The 13108-nt window shown below is 48.6% G+C and overlaps 1 pseudogene; it reads left to right on the forward strand.

Moving 5' to 3' along the window:
- The first annotated feature begins 6857 nt into the window (after positions 1 to 6857).
- On the forward strand, positions 6858 to 12089 carry LOC110324670 (annotated as a pseudogene).
- Positions 12090 to 13108: the final 1019 nt, after the last annotated feature.

A 13108-nucleotide genomic window follows, 5' to 3' on the forward strand; every position in this document is an offset into this window, starting at 1 on the left:
AGTGAGTACTCTCTACGGTATTTAAGGAAGGAGTTAATGATGTTGGTAATAATTCACCTGTGATGGACAAGTGTGGAGTAAGTCACAGACATGCTTTAAAACCACCTCGGGCATGTGATGCCTGTGGCCTTTACTATTTACAGACTTTTATTCTGTAGAAAAACTCACGCAGATGTGCATCTGCTTAGACCATTCTCTGCAACATTAACTCTGTTAGTAATTGAGAAAAGAAAGCAGGGGGCGGGGTGGGAGAGACAGCTCAGCGGTCAGGAGCACTGGCTCTCTCTGTCTCTCTGTGTCTCTGTCTCTCTCTCTCTGAGACAGGTTTTGCCATGTAGCTCAGGGTAGCCTCCAATTCATGACCACCCTGCCTCAGCATCTCTCTACCCCATGTATGCACCAATCCTCTAACTCAGCTGCTATGGAGACTTCTACTTTTTGTGAGAATCTTGTTAACATCTAAAAACAATGACCCCTCATGGGTAAAAAAGAAAACAGTATTGTGAGTCCAGAAAGTTGGGTTAACCCAGACTCTGGATATAACCACTGGGGCCATGAAAGGACTATCAGATAGGAAACATAGTCCCTTAAAATCTCTCTTGGATTATGAATCCATATGCTAGCATGCCATAGCAGAATACCACATGGTGTCTGGGTTTATGGGTCAGACTTCTTTTGAGAAATATTATGAATCAGACCATTTCTTAGTCTGCTGTCCTGGTTCATATTTCATCCCAGTCCCTAAGAGGTCAAGGAAGGAGGGTTGTGAGTTCCAGGCCAGCCCAGGCTATTTATCGAGACCACCTCAAAAACAAACAAAATTTAACCAAAACCATCTAGTAATCAGCTCCCATGGTGTACCAGGTATTTGGCATGTGTCAGCCCCAACCTTCACCTCCCTTGTGTGGACAGTAACAGCCCTATCACGGAGGAAAAAAAAATCAACAGGTTTAATGACTTGTCCAAGATGCAGGCCTAAGAAGAGCCCCTCCATCCTCTCTCACTGACTGGGAAGGCATCTGCTCCATCCGGGCTGCAGGACTCGGGTACAGCTGGCTGACACTCCTCCTCCTCCTCCTCCTCCTCCTCCTCCTCCTGTCTCCCAGGAGCTTCCCAGATCGTTTTTAGCAAGTGGACATGCTACAATTTCATTCCAAGCAAACCTCTGGGAGAAGGTTAAAGCAATTCTCTGACAGCTAATTATATTAACAACAACAACAACAACAACAACAACAACAACAACAACCAGTTGCAGGCCAGGGATATAGCTCAGTTGGTAGAGACCTATGGATGAAGCCCAAAGTTTATCCCAGCATTGTATAAACTGGGCATGGTGGCATAAGTCAGCAATCCCAGCACATAGGTGGAGACTGAAGATCAGGAGTGCACGGTTGTCTTCTGCCGCAAAGGGAGTCTAAGGCTAGTCTGGGACACGTGAGATCTTGTTTCAAAAATTATACAAATAAAATAAAATAAAAACAGTTTAACATACTCCGTGTTAGAAGTGTTCACTAGTATTTCTCACTGAAGTGTTCTAGCTGCTCTGTGAAGCTCAGAGGGCTAGGTATGCATTTAGGGGCAGACTCTCTGGGTCAGAAGTCCTCAGCCTACTTGGTACCCCAGCAAGAAGGCTGTTGCTGGTGTCCACATCTCTTCAGCCTGGTTTTCGATGAGGAAGAGCACCCTGAAGTTTTGCTTTGGTTTTCAGAAATAACCGAGGATATTTCAAGCATTGGAAAAAATTCTGGATTGCCATCTTCATTTTCTTTATTTAGTTTCTCCCAAATTATGTTTCTGATGGTGAGAATAAGTGTAGGCAGTGGTTGCGATGCATAATTTGGGCAGCAGGGGGCGCCCAGTAGCTTTGTAGCCTTCTTGTGAATTTTAGTTATGTTTTTTTCTCATTTCATGGTGGCTGACTCTGACCATCTCTCTCTCTCTCCCTCTCCCTCTCCCCTTCCCCTCCCCCTCTCCCTCCCTTCCTTTTTTATTTCTTATCTTTTTATTTTGTTTTCTTTTCTTTTCTACACAGGGTTTTTCTGTGTAGCTCCAGCTGTCCTGGAACTTGCTCCGTAGACCAGGCTGGCCTTGAACTCAGAGAGCCACCTGCCTCTGCCTCTGCCTCCTGATGGCTGGAATTAAAGGGATGTGCCATCAGACAGTGGTCATTTCTGATCCAAGACAGAAAACAGATTTAATGATCAGGGGAGGTGGCTGGGAAAGACTGGGCACACGGAGCCAGCAGTGAACCTGAAGGGACAAAGGGACTGCCTTCACCATCAGGGGATCGGTAAGCTGATTCTAAACATTTGCTGGAAGGTAGGTCTGGCCACGACCCTGAAGGGATGCTGGAGCCTCCTGTGCTGTGTGAGGATGGCTTGGGAGTTTGGGCTGGGTGGCAGCTGTCCACCAGTTGGACGGGTGTCAAGATTTTAACACCTGAACGGATGCTTGCAGGCCAAACGCAGTCTGGGTGAGTGCTGTGGGTACTTTAACTGGGTGCTGTCACGGTCCCTTTAGTTTACATTCTGGTGTCCAGTGGCTCATGGGATTGCTGAGGCAAATGTGTGGGCTTGGCTCCACCCATTATTCTCACCTGTAGCTATTTACATCCTTGCCCAAGTCCCAGGAATACCAAGAATCCATCCCAGCTTGCTCCCCGCCTGGGCCAGGCTTAACAGCTGGGGAAGTTTGGCCTAAACTCCAGTCAAAGCCCAGTGTGCTCGCTAGCTGGGGTAATTCAGCGGTCTTGCCTGGGTGCTCCGGGGTAGTCATGCTGATAAGGACATAGAATTGCCTGGGGCCTTCCCACTCAGAAGTGCATGCAGTTCATGTCCACACTGAGCCTGTCATGATACAAACGAGGGCTGGACACCAACCTTCTCGAGCTTCCAGATCACTGGCCCTGGGTCTGGGGGTGTCTCAGTTTCCATGGCCACTTATTGCCCCCTCCTGAATCCTGAGCCCAGGATATCCTCCTTGCCGGGGAAACGTCCTGATTTCTAGCAGGTCTGGGACAGTTCTCTGCCGGTGCAATCTCCTCGTGATGCGCTGACCTGTGCTTCTGGAAGCAAGAGGAGCCAGTGCCCAAGAGTCACCATGAACAACGTCACCTCTAAGAAAGAAGACTTGGAATTGGAGGAACTCAAAAAAGGGACACTTGGTTTTCATAGTTGCCATAGCTCTGGGGACACAAGCTGACTTCTCAGGTTCTGGGGACAGAGAGGTAGGGTTCTAAGGCCCTTTCCAACCGCATGCACACTGAGGCTGTGCTGTGCTGGGGAATTTTATACATCAGCTCAGCGGTACTTCACCTGTTTTATAGATGGAGAAAATGGCTCAGAATGCAGGGGCATCAAGTCCGAAGCCTCAGGGAGACAGTTGTGCCGCTTGGACTCATGTCCATGTCAGGGTTGGAGGGCTGGTGTCTTCTCCCATGCTTTCTTCTCTTTTGGAAGGTGGAGTTTCTCTTCTTTCCTAACTATGGGGGTGGGGGTGGGGGTGGGGAGGAAGCCTCGCTGTCCAGGCAAGTTTTATGTCAACAAGACAGAAAGCGAGGTCATCTGAAAGGAGGGAGGAAGCCTCAGTTCTCCATAAGGTCCTTCAGCAGGGTATTTTCTTAATTAGTGATCGTATTAGTCAGGGTTCTCTAGAGTCACAGAACTTATAGAGTGGCTCTATATAGTAAGGGAATTTATTGTAATGACTTACAGTCTGTAGTCCAATTAACCCAACAGTGGGCAGCTGTGAATGGAAAGTTCAAGAATCTAGTAGTGGCTCTGTCCCACGAGGGTAGCTGTTTCAGCTGGTCTTCTGGATAAGCTGAAATCCTGAAGAAGTGGGTTCCAACAGATGTGCTGGCAAGCAAGTGCAAACGAGCAAAAAAGCGTGGGTCTTCCTTCTTCCAATGTCCTTATGTAGGCCTCCAGCAGAGGGTGTGGCCCAGATTAAAAGTGTGTATCACCAAACTTGGATTTGGAACTTGCTCTGTCTGGGGCTGGCCTTGAACTCAGAGATCTGCTTGCCTCACTTTCCTGGGTTTAAAGGGGTGTACTACCTTGCCTGGTCCTAAGCTTTTCATGGCCTCTATGCCTCAAAGTCTCCCCGTTAAGATCTAGGCCTGTGTCTTCCAGCCTCATGATCAGGATTACAGGCGAGCCCTCCATTTCTGGATTATAGTTCATTTCGGGTGTAGTCAAGTTGACAACTAGGAATAGCCATCACAGTGGTTGATGGGGAGAGCCCAGCTCACTGTGAGTGGAGCCATCCCTGGGCTGATGGTCTTGGGTTCTCTAGAAAAGCAGGCTGAGCAGGCCAGCAAACAGCAGCCCTCCATGGCCTCTGCATCAGCACTTGCCGCCAGGTTCTTCCCCTGGCTTCCTTTGGTGATGAATTGCTCTGTGGAGCTGTGGGTGAAATAAACCCCTCCCTCCCCAAGTTGCTTTGGTCATGGTGTTTCATCCCAGCAAAAGAACTCTAAGGCATGTGAGTACCAGGGTTGTGGGGTGTTGCTGTGACAGACTCAACCATGTCTTTGTGGACGAAGTTTGAAACTTTGGGATCACAAAGCCTTGAATGTTGAGAGCTCTTGAGCCCGGCAGTGATGGCACATGCCTTTAATCCCAGCGCTTGGCAGGCAGAGGCAGGCAGATTTCCAAATTTGAGGCCAGCCTGCTCTACCAAGTGAGTTCCAGGACATCCAGGGCCACACAGAGAAAACCTGTCTCAAGAAACCATAAATAAATAAATAAATAAATAAATAAGAATGCTGAGAGCTCACTGGGCTGCTCTGTAGGAGCTTGGGGATAATATTTGGCTGTGGTGTTTCATCACAGCAATAGAAACCTAACTAAGACACTGATTTTTGAGGAAAGTGTGGGTTTGGGAACAAATTACAGGATAACAGGATACAAAAGAGCATGGGGACTACGAGCCCAAACTGGATGGGGAAATTCATCCTTTACTGATAGAGCTGCCACCGCCACGCCCATTACATTGCCAGTGTTTGCCTTGTTTTGATTACCTCCAGAGTCATCCACTGGCGTTTCCTCAGATATATGTTGGTTCTACAAACCAGTGGGGAGCCTGTCAATCAGGAAGAGGTCCCCTGAGACTCCACTAACTAGCCCAGCCCTCCTCTCAGGGTGCAGGTGCTCATCGGAGGGAAGAGCTTTGCTCTAGAGTTCTCTACTAATCAGGCTTTAATTATGAGGCACTGGTCACATGGCAGTCATGTTGCTCAGTGGGAATGAGCATGTGTCTGTATTTTAGATGTGGAGGTGTGGGGTGTGTGTGAGTTCCATCAATTTTTCTGGGCATATTCTTTTTGCATCCTGTGTTTGGGGCTTAAATCCCCTCAGTGGGAACTGTGCAAAGAAAATATGGTATCTAAGAGCAAGCAGTGTTTGTGGGGAGGCCAGGCCTGAATGGCGGCTCAGGGGTGGGGTGGGGTGTTCCCTCCTCCCATTAGCTCTCAACACACAGCATGTGGCTTTGCAGGCCAGAGAAGCAACTGTAGCTGGCTTTGTCAGGATGGGGGCAGTTTTGGGGTCCCAGCTTCACTGTGGAGTAGATCTTGTAGGAACCTCATCCGGTCCCTCAGAGGTTCTACCACGAAGAACTGGACACTGGCTGCTACCCCCCCCCCCCACAAAAGTTTGTGGCAAAAAAAGATCCATGTTAGACTATGTGTGATGCTTTTAGTGGAGTGTGTGGCATCTCACAGGACCAGCGCTGGCTAAGCCAGTGGAGTGTGTGCAGATGCAAACCTTAGCAGATGCCTCAGCACTGGGGGCACCTGGTCTGCTGCTCCTAGGGAGGAAATGTAAGGCTTTGACAAGACAAAAGAAATCATTAAAACCCTAGATTGATGAAATAGATTCTATTGTTGGTGAAGGGAAAAAGTTTATTACGCCCCAGGAGCTTAGAAACATTTGTATAGTTTGAATACTTTTTGAATTTGTGTTTGCGCAGGCCCTGATTGTTGTGTGAACTCATGTGTTTGCCGATTGTTATAGCTTTTTGCCAAGAATTTGTGGGCTTTGGTTGCTAGGCTACAGGTGAAAAACTTCCCTGGAAACCTGCTCCTGCACAGGAACCCAACCCCTCACCCCTCCTATACCCATTCTTTGTAAATCATCTCAAATCAGGAAGCTAAAACTTGTCAGATTGATGGCCCAAGGCCATGTGATTTGGAAATCCCCTATTCCCTCCTCCCTTCTTCCCCCTTGAGGGTCCATAAAAAGAAGGGTCCCTCTCCCTTTCCAGGTTGACTCTACCCCCTGTGTGGGATACGAGTAGTCCCCAGAGCTCTAGAATAAAGCCTCATGTGTTTTGCATCAAGAATGGTCTCTTGTGAGTTCCTGGGGGGGGGGGAGGATCTGCACCATCCCAAGACTAGAGCAAGGATCTCCCCATTTTCGGGGGTCCTACAGTGGGGGCTCATCCGGGATTTGTGCGACCACCCTTGTCTCCAAAGACCCTTTTTAGAGGTGAGGTCGTGTCAGTACTTTCTGTGTGCTTGCCAGCAAGGTTTGGTGTTTTCTGATTGCAGTCGCAACGTCTCAAGAGAGACGGAGACCCGGGTCTCAGGATGAGACTTGGAGTGTGATCAGCAGATGTGCTGGAGTCACGGCTGCCACTCTGGGGGATGCCCCAGGGTGAGGGGAAGGGCTCTACGAGTCTGTCTCGTATAGAGGGGCAGACTTGGTAGTCTTCCAGACAGAGGGAACTACCTGCCGTCTTGCCCTTCTGCTTTTCTGAGTTGGTTTTGTTTATCCAGGAGGAAACAAGTGTTTGCTAGTCTACGTGTCTCTCTTCTCTGTGTCTGTTTCATGTCTTTTTATGTGACTTAGACGATGGGACAGAAAGCAACAACCCCCTTAAGCCTGACCTTGGATTTTTGGACTGAAGTCAGATCTAGGGCCCATGACCTGTCAGTTGAGATTAAGAAGGGACCCTGGCAGACTTTTTGTGCCTCTGAGTGGCCAAAATTGGATGTAGGCTGGCCATCAGAAGGGACTTTTGATTTGAGTATAATTTTAAAGGTTAAAGCTGTTGTTTTCCAGGAAGGACCAGGGTCTCACTCAGACCAGCAGCCTTACATAACTGTGTGGCAGGATCTTGTCCAGAATCCACCACCATGGATCAAGCCACGGATTCTGCAGCAAATGCCAGGCTCCCGCACCCTGGCCCTTCGTCAGTCTAAAGTAAAACTAACAACTACTCCCGAAAAGGAGTCCACACCAGTTCCCTCTGCTCCTCCTAAGATTTACCCTGAGATCTAGGAGCCCCCAAAGTGGCCTGAGCCACCCCCTCCTCCATACCATGGCCAAGCTGGTCCTGACCCCACTTTGGCCCTCCTCCAGCTCCGGGACAAATTCCCAGAGAGGCAGCTGTGGCTAGACCGGCTGCTGGAACTCGGAATCAGCGCGCTCCAAGCCTGCTTGACTGCTGCCCCCTGGATTCAACTTCTGCTTTTCCATTGAGAGGGGGGGGGCACCACCCAATAATTCCCAGGCTTTGCAGCCTTTTCAGTATTGGCCTTTTTCCGTCTAACCACCCTCCTTTTTCAGAAAATCCCTCAAGCCTGATGGGACTCATGGAGTCCCTGATGTATTCGCCTCAGCCCACCTGCGACGACTGCCAGCAGTTTCTACAAGTTCTTTTTACTACAGAAGAAAGGGAGAGATTTTTACTTGAAGCTCAAAAAAATGTTCCTGGGGCTAATGGAGCCCCTACCAATCTTCCTAATGAAATCAACTCTGGGTTTCCCTTGGATCGTCCAGACTGGGATTATAATACGGCAGAAGGTAGGGGACGACTGACAGTCTATTGCCAGGCTCTGGTGGTCGGTCTCCAAGGGGCTGTGCAACACCCTACCAATTCGGCTAAGGTAAGAGAGGTCTTGCAGGGACCCACTGAACCACCGTCGGTATTTTTAGAGAGATTGATGGAGGCCTATAGACGATATATGTCTTTTGACCCCACCTCTGAAGGACAGCAGGCTGCAGTCATTATGGCCTACATAGGGCAGGCTGTACCTGATATAAAAAAAGAAATTGCAGAGATTGGAAGGTCTACACACACAGACCCTCCAAGATGTTGTAAAGGAGGCAGAGAAAGTGTATAATAAGAGGGAAACTGAGGAAGAGAAAAGAGAGAGAGAGAAAAGAGGCAGAAGCAAGAGAGGTTAAGAGGGATCGTAGACAGGAAAGAAACTTAACCAGGATTCTGGCCGCAGTAGTCAGAGAAAAAGGTGAGCATGGGAGTCGACAGTAAGGACACCTGGGCAGCAGAAGACCCCGGCTGAAGAACAAAGCACCAGCCCAAAGGACCCTTCTAGATAAAGATCAATGCACATACTGCAAGGAAAAAGGGCATTGGGTGAGAGAATGCCCTAAGAAAAAGGGAAGAGGGCCAAGGGTATTGGCCCTCAAAGAAGACTAGAGGAGACGGGGCTCGGACCCCCTCCCCCAGCCTAGGGTAACCTTGACTGTGGAGGGGACTCCAGTAGAATTTCTGGTAGACACTGGAGCTGAATTTTCTATAATACAACAACCTCTGGGAAAGCTCCAAGATAAAAAGACAATTGTGGCTGGAGCCACAGGACAAAAATTATATTCATGGACCACCAAATGTAAAGTAGATTTGGGGAAAGGGCAAGTGACGCATTCCTTTCTGGTTATTCCTGAGTGCCCTATTCCCCTTCTGGGCAGAGATCTCCTGACTAAACTTAAGGCTCAAATACAGTTTACCTTGAGTGAACCCAGAGTTAATTGGGAGCCCCCATCAACCGTGATACCGGCCCTGAAGTTAGAAGAAGAATATAGACTGCATGAAATACCAAAAGTTGGTGAAATACTGGAATCTGGTAGATGGCTCAGAGCTTTTCCCCAGGCCTGGGCAGAGACTGGGGGTATGGGCATGGCAGTACTGGTCCCTCCTGTGGTAATTGAATTAAAAGCAGATGCCATTCCCATAAGGGTCCGACAATACCCTATGAGTCAGCAAGCAAAGGAGGGTATTAGACCTCATATTCAGAGACTACTACAATTGGGGATTTTAACCCCATGCCAGTCTCCATGAAACACCCCACTTCTGCCTGTAAAAAAGCCTGGCACAGGAGATTAGCTACCAGTCCAGGATTTAAGAGAGGGCAACAAAAGAGTACAAGATATTCACCCTACTGTACCCAACCCATACAACCTCCTCAGCGCTTTACCACCATAACGGAAGTGGTATACTGTATTGGACTTAAAGGATGCATTTTGCTGTTTAAGACTTCATCCTTCTAGCCAGTATTTCTTCGCTTTCTAATGGAGAGACCCAGAAGTTGGGCACACCGGACAGTTGACATGGACAAGACTCCCGCAAGGGTTTAAAAATTCTCCCACTATCTTCGATGAAGTGCTACATCGGGACTTGGCATCCTTGAGGACTGATAATCCTGAGATAACCCTTCTCCAATATGTAGATGACCTTTTGATTGCTGCTGAGACTGAATCGGGCTGTCTAAAAGGTACCGAGCGCCTATTAGCTGAGCTGGGTGAGTTAGGCTATAGAGCCTCTGCAAAAAAGGCCCAGTTGTGCCAAACTGAGGTCACCTATTTAGGATATACCCTTAAGGGTGGGAAGAAGTGGCTAACTGAAGCCAGAAAAAAGACTGTGACTCAGATTCCTGGACCAACCACCCCTAGACAAGTCAGAGAATTTCTAGGCACTGCTGGATTTTGCCGACTGTGGATTCCACGGTTTGCTACTTTGGCTGGGCCCTTGTATCCTCTGACTAAGGAGCAAGGTAGGTTCCAATGGACCCCTGAGCACCAAAAGGCCTTCAACGAGATCAAGAAGGCCTTATTAGAGGCTCCAGTGCTTGCCCTGCCGGACTTGACTAAGCCGTTCATTCTCTTTGTTGATGAACAGGAGGGAGTGGCCCAAGGTGTCTTGACACAGACCTTAGGGCCATGGAAACGACCAGTGGCATATTTACCTAAAAAGTTGGACCCGGTTGCCAGTGGGTAGCCGACCTGCTTAAAGGCCATCGCGGTCGTAGCCCTACTAGTTAAAGATGCTGATAAACTTACTTTGGGACAGAAAATAACCATGGTGGCCCCCCATGCACTTGAGAGCACCATCAGACAGCCTCCAGATAGATGGATGACCAACGCTCGCATGACTCATTATCAGAGTCTGTTGCTGACTGAAAGGGTGACTTGTGCCCCTCCCGCTGTCCTCAATCCCGCAACCCTCCCACCTGAAGCCGATGATGCCCCAGTGCATTGTTGCACTGACATTTTGGCTGAAGAGACGGGGGTACGGAAGGACCTGAGAGACCAGACTTGGCCTGGAGTGCCTAGCTGGTATACAGATGGGAGCAGCTTTGTGGTAGAAGATAAGCACATGGCGGGTACAGCCGTAGTAGATGGAGTAAGAGTGATATGGGCTAGCAGGCTGCCTGAGGGGACGTCAGCCCAGAAAGCTGAACTGATTGCTCTGGTCCAGGCCCTCCACCTGGCGGAGGGGAAAAGTGTTAATATCTATACGGACAGTAGATATGCTTTTGCTACAGCTCATGTACATGGTGCCATCTACAGGCAGAGGGGCCTACTTACATCTGCAGGAAAGGACATTAAAGACAAGGAAGAAATTTTGAGCTTCTTGGAAGCCATACACCTACCAAAAAAAAAAAAAAAAAAAAAAAAAAAAGGTAGCTATTATACATTGCCCAGGGCACCAGAAAGGAAATGACCCTGTGAGTATAGGGAATCGCATGGCTGATCAAGAGGCTAAAGCTGCGGCCCACGGGATTATGACCCTGCCCCTGAGAGTGGATGATCATAAACTTCATACTAATCTGTATACCCCCGAGGACTATCAGAAGATGGACAAATTGGGGTATAAGATGGAAAATAAATGTGGGCAGCGACTTGGGCCAGACAATAAGATAATTCTGCCCTATAATTTAGGAAAAGACTTTGTTCAAAATCTTCATCAATTGACTCATTTAGGAAGAAAGAAACTGGAAGGCCTGATTAAATCATCCAAGTATTTTATAACAGGACTTTCACCTATAATAAAAAAAAGTTGTTGGACGTTGCATGCCTTGCCAGTTCACTAATGCAGGTAATTCAGAGGTCAGCCAAGGGATGAGACTCCGAGGGGACCGTCCTAGAGCATACTGGGAAGTTGACTTTACTGAGGTAAAACCTGCAAAATATGGCAGTAAGTATCTGTTAGTTTTTATAGATACCTTTTCAGGATGGGTAGAGGCCTATCCCACCAAAAAGGAGGCTGCCAACGTGGTTGCAAAGAAAATTCTGGAAGAAATTTTTCCCCCGATATGGAATACCAAAGGTAATCGGTTCTGATAATGGACCTACCTTTGTTGCCCAGGTAAGTCAAGGATTGGCCAGTCAGCTGGGGGTTGATTGGAAATTACATTGTGCATACCAGCCCCAGAGCTCAGGACAGGTAGAAAGAATGAATAGAACATTAAAATAGACCTTAACCAAATTGTCCTTGGAGACTGGCATAGAAGACTGGACAGTCCTCCTTCCCTTTGCCCTGTTCTGGGTTCGTAACACTCCCAGATGCTTTGGCCTTTCCCCCTTTGAGGTCCTTTTTGGGCTCCCTCCGCCCCTCACGGACTCTTGTGGGACGTTTGACTTATCAAACTCTGATTGTTCTGTCTCTCTCAGTGCCCTGTTCTGTCTCTCTCAGTGCCCTGTTCTGTCTCTCTCAATGCCCGCCTGAAGGCTCCTGAAACCATTAAGAGGACCACCTGGAAGCAGCTTAAAGAAGCCTATCATCCGGGAAACCTGGGGGTACCCCACAAGTTCCAGGTTGGAGACTCAGTCTATGTCCGGAGACACGGAGCCGGGAATTTGGAACCAAGGTGGAAAGGCCCCTATGTCGTGTGGCTGACTACTCCCACCGCTCTCAAAGTGGACGGAATCGCCGCCTGGATTCATGCTTCACATGCAAAAGCGTCCCCCTCAGAAGATCGAGATGAATGGATGGTGGAGAGAATGGCTGATCCCCTTAAGTTGTGCCTAGATCGCCGGCAGCGCTATTCTAAAGAAGAATGACAATCCGAATCAGCCCTTGACTCTCACTTGGCTAGTACTGTCTCAATCAGGGGAGATGCTCTTCACCACCTCGTGAGAAGAACCCCCAGGGGGGAGGTGGCCATCCCTATAGTTTTGTCTCCGCCAAATCATTCCTGCAGCCAGGAGTGATCCCCCTAACCTGGTTCGGAGTTATGGGTTCTATAGCTGCCCCAAACACTTAAAAGGTTCTTGGTGTGGAGGGGCCAGATGGTACTATTGTAGCATGTGGGAATGTGTTACCTCAAACGATGGAGATTGGAGATGGACCCCCGAAACAGTGGGAGATGGACTAAAGTTTTCCTTCCAAAATAGAGGACCAGGTAAGCATGCAGTCAGGGAGCTCTACAAAAATAAAAATTGCAGACCTAGAGATTTAGATCGAATAGAATTGCAGTTCACAGACAAGGGAAAGAAATACATCCTTGATCAATGGCTTGAGGGCATGACTTGGGGCGTTGTGTATTACAATTATGGGAGTAAACCAGGATCATTGCTCCACGTACGCTTAAAGATGGAGAGCCCCCCAGCCCTGCCAATAGGCCCCAATAAAGTGCTCCCTGAACAAGGCAGACCAGTTTTCCCAGCTCCTGACTCAGTCCCAGCCTCAAGTCCCACCCATAAGTATCCCCCACCAAGAGTTTCTGCTCTCCCTGCTCTCCCTCCTACCTCTCTGACTGCTGAACCACCACCCACTAGACAAAGACTGCTTGATCTTCTTCAAGGAGCCTTTTCTGTGTTACGTGGTACCAATCCCAATATTACTAAGTCTTGTAGGTTATGTCTGGCCTCTGGTCCCCCCTACTATGAAGGAATGGCAGTAACGGGGGTTACAACAGAACTACCAGTTATGCCCACTGTAATTGGGGACGTAGCCATACATTAACCCTCACTGAGGTATCAGGCGTGGGCACATGCTTGGGAAAGTACCCCCGAGTCACGGACATCTGTGTAATGAAACTCATAAGAGCCCCAGGACTGAAAGAACTCATTATCTGTCA

The sequence above is a fragment of the Mus pahari genome, chromosome 7 (genome assembly GCF_900095145.1).
Source record: "Mus pahari chromosome 7, PAHARI_EIJ_v1.1, whole genome shotgun sequence".
Classification (NCBI taxonomy): Eukaryota; Metazoa; Chordata; class Mammalia; order Rodentia; family Muridae; genus Mus; species Mus pahari.